A 2,910-nucleotide genomic window follows, 5' to 3' on the forward strand; every position below is an offset into this window, starting at 1 on the left:
CTTCCAGGTTCTCTTTCCAAATGTCACCTCCTCCTAGAAGCCTTCCCTGAATGTTCATCTAAAAGATACACACACACACACACACACACACACACACACTACTCTTTGTTCCCTGACCCTGTTTAATTTTATTTCACACCTATCACTAGCTAAATTTGCATGGTCTACTATTTATTTAATTGGTTACATTGTTCTTACCTTTTTTTCTTACTGAAATAGTATAATGATATAAGTAATATATGTTTATGTGTATAAATTATTACATGTAAATAATATATATATATATATATATATAAATGTCATAATGGCAGGGACCTGGTCTTCCACTACTGTAGTTCAATCTTTTAGATCATTGTCTGGCAACAAAAGGAGGTTACTCCAGAAATATTTTTAAACTTAATTAGATCATTGAAAGGTGAGCAAAATGATATTGACAAACTTCCCAGCCTCACCTCTGCTAGGACTGCTGTTCACCATAAAGCCGGAGTCCTGTCCCTTCTCACCTCTTATTCTCCTACTTCCACTTCTACAAGCTCTACTGAGCAAAAGCAAAGCAGACCAGAAAAACAAAAGCACAAGTTTGTTTGAAGTCCCTCCCACCTAGTGTTCCTCCTCACCCCGTGCGCTGTGAGCCTGCTGCCTCCCTGGGACTGGCCTCTCTCGGTAGGAGAGCCGAGCGTGGCTCTGCGCAGGGCGGTCTCTGTGATTTTGCTCCTGGCTCCCATGGAAGTGGCCGCTACCACCCACAGGCTTTCCTTCCTCGGGGAGGTCTGCTCTGTGATTCCAGCAGCACGTGGAGCGATGGCTCTGCCCTGTGTGGTCTGTCCAGCTCACTGTTAGCGGGTGGGAGGGGAGTGAGCACCGAGCTGCTTGACTCCCACAGCAGCTCCTCAGTCACGTGGCAGAACAAGTGGAGTGACTGGGGCTGAACGTCCCTCAGAGCTTCATGCAGCCACTCCGTGAATCAAACATAATAGAGATCAGAGAAAATGTCATCAACCCGACCACTTTCAAAAAGATACTGGATTGTGGGTGCTTACAGGAGGCAACCAATCAATGTTTCTCTCTCACTGCAATATTTCTCTCTCTCTCTTCTCAAGCACAGGAAAATGTAGCAGAGTATGTCTGGATCATAGGGTTCCCCTTCTCCCTTTTGAGCTTCCCTGCCATTAGACAGAGCCCATAATTCAACTTGGCCACAGCAGAAGAGATGGTATCTTCCTAGAATCACAGAAGCTGGTGTCTCCCAGTGGGCACCAGTCTTTTCTGAGCATCCTTCTCTAGCTCAGTGTTCTTGGTCTGGGCCCAGTTTTTTCATACTTTAATTCCTTCTTCTGGCTTCAGAGAATTTGGAAGCAGAGTTCTGGGAAGGCTGTGGCAGGGACTATGGTTCAACTTCAGCAACCCGACAGCTTGAGCTGAACCAGGAACCTGGAGCTGTTGCTGCTGTGGCGGTGGTGGTGATGTCTGTTCCCAGGGGGTCTGTTGTGGCTACTGCTGAGGGTCCCATATGTGGACAGTCTGAGCTGTATTCTGGTATGTGCCTGCCGAAGCCTGCACAGCCACTGGGATGTGGATGTTGCCATTCATGAACTGTGCTGGAAAGAGAGTTTACAAGGGTCTGCACTACCTCTTCAAGGGAATTTTTCACTATAGATGTGCCCACCATCTTCTCCTTGGCATCCTCCAGCTTTAGAGCTGTCATGGGTGAGCCACTGACATGAACTGTGTTGTAGACTTCCTGGAGAAAGGCAGTGTGGGTAATGCCCTGCTGCTGAGAGTCCCCCAGGGCCTGGGCAGAGTAAACAGGACTGGTCCAGGTTTCTCCTGTAGGGCTAGTAATGAGCCTAGTGGCACTGTACAGGTGAGCACTGCCCGCTGTCAGTAAGTCTGGCCTCAAAGATGCATAACTGTGCTTCTGGCCATGTGGAATGGCCTGCACAGTGGCCACCAGCTGCCCTGAGATGGTGTAAGACACAGGGGGTGGCATGTCCACTTTGCACTTCTTCCCAGGCTGGAGCCTACCTACCACTTCCTTTCCTGTGGGGAGCCCTGCTGGGATGGTGGTGGGGAAAGGGCACCCATGGTCTGGGGCTGGATCTGCTGACCCTCAGCCACCAGTTGATCCTGAATCTGCTGATGTGGGATGTGCTCCTTCAGGATCTCTGCAGCTCAGATCTGCTGGGCTGCCTGCATGTCCTGCACCAGATCTGGGCTGCCTGCATCGGCGAGGGGCTGGGGCTCTGCAAAGATGAGGCTCTGAATGCCGGCTGCGGTGGTTGGCCTTGGATCTGCACCTGGACCTGGGAGGGCTGCTCTGCAGGCTGGTGAACTGTGAGCTGTGGGGAGAGCTGTTGGACTGAAGCCCACTATAGAGACTGCTGGACCTGCTCCTGGACAAGAACCTGCTGCGGCTATTGAACCTGGATCTGCTGTTCTTGCCAGGTTTGTGGCTGAACACTGGTGGTGACTGGACAGCAAGTTCCAGCACAGACCCAGGCTCTTCAGTGCTGCCTGTGTACATGCAGTTGCCACCTGTTGGTGTACGGTGGTAGTGGGAGCCACGGCTGCAACTCCTGAAGGACTTCTGGACCCTTAGAGGCTGGTGAGCCCCCAAATCCCTTCATCCTGTGTTGTGGGACAGACTGCGCCTTCACTCGGATGTACGCTTCAAAGGAGATGGTGTTCTCTAGAAAATGATTCATATTGTAGAGCCCTTAGGGTTCCAGTCACCATGTTGCATGTATTTCTGCTGCTTGTGCTGAGTTCTTAAGATTTGTAACATTCCCGCAATGATGCCCCTTTACCCACTGGTCCTGCATTGCTCATTGTCCTCCCCACCCCAGGACCCACAGGATTTCCCCTTAGGTCCCTGGGTGCCATCTTACAATTTCCTACAGATTTTTAAAA

The 2,910-nt window shown here is 50.4% G+C and overlaps 1 pseudogene; it reads right to left on the minus strand.

Moving 5' to 3' along the window:
- Positions 1–836: 836 nt before the first annotated feature.
- On the minus strand, positions 837–2,705 carry LOC118643213 (annotated as a pseudogene).
- Positions 2,706–2,910: the final 205 nt, after the last annotated feature.

Source organism: Molossus molossus, unplaced genomic scaffold (assembly GCF_014108415.1).
Source record: "Molossus molossus isolate mMolMol1 unplaced genomic scaffold, mMolMol1.p scaffold_m16_p_32, whole genome shotgun sequence".
Lineage (NCBI taxonomy): Eukaryota > Metazoa > Chordata > Mammalia > Chiroptera > Molossidae > Molossus > Molossus molossus.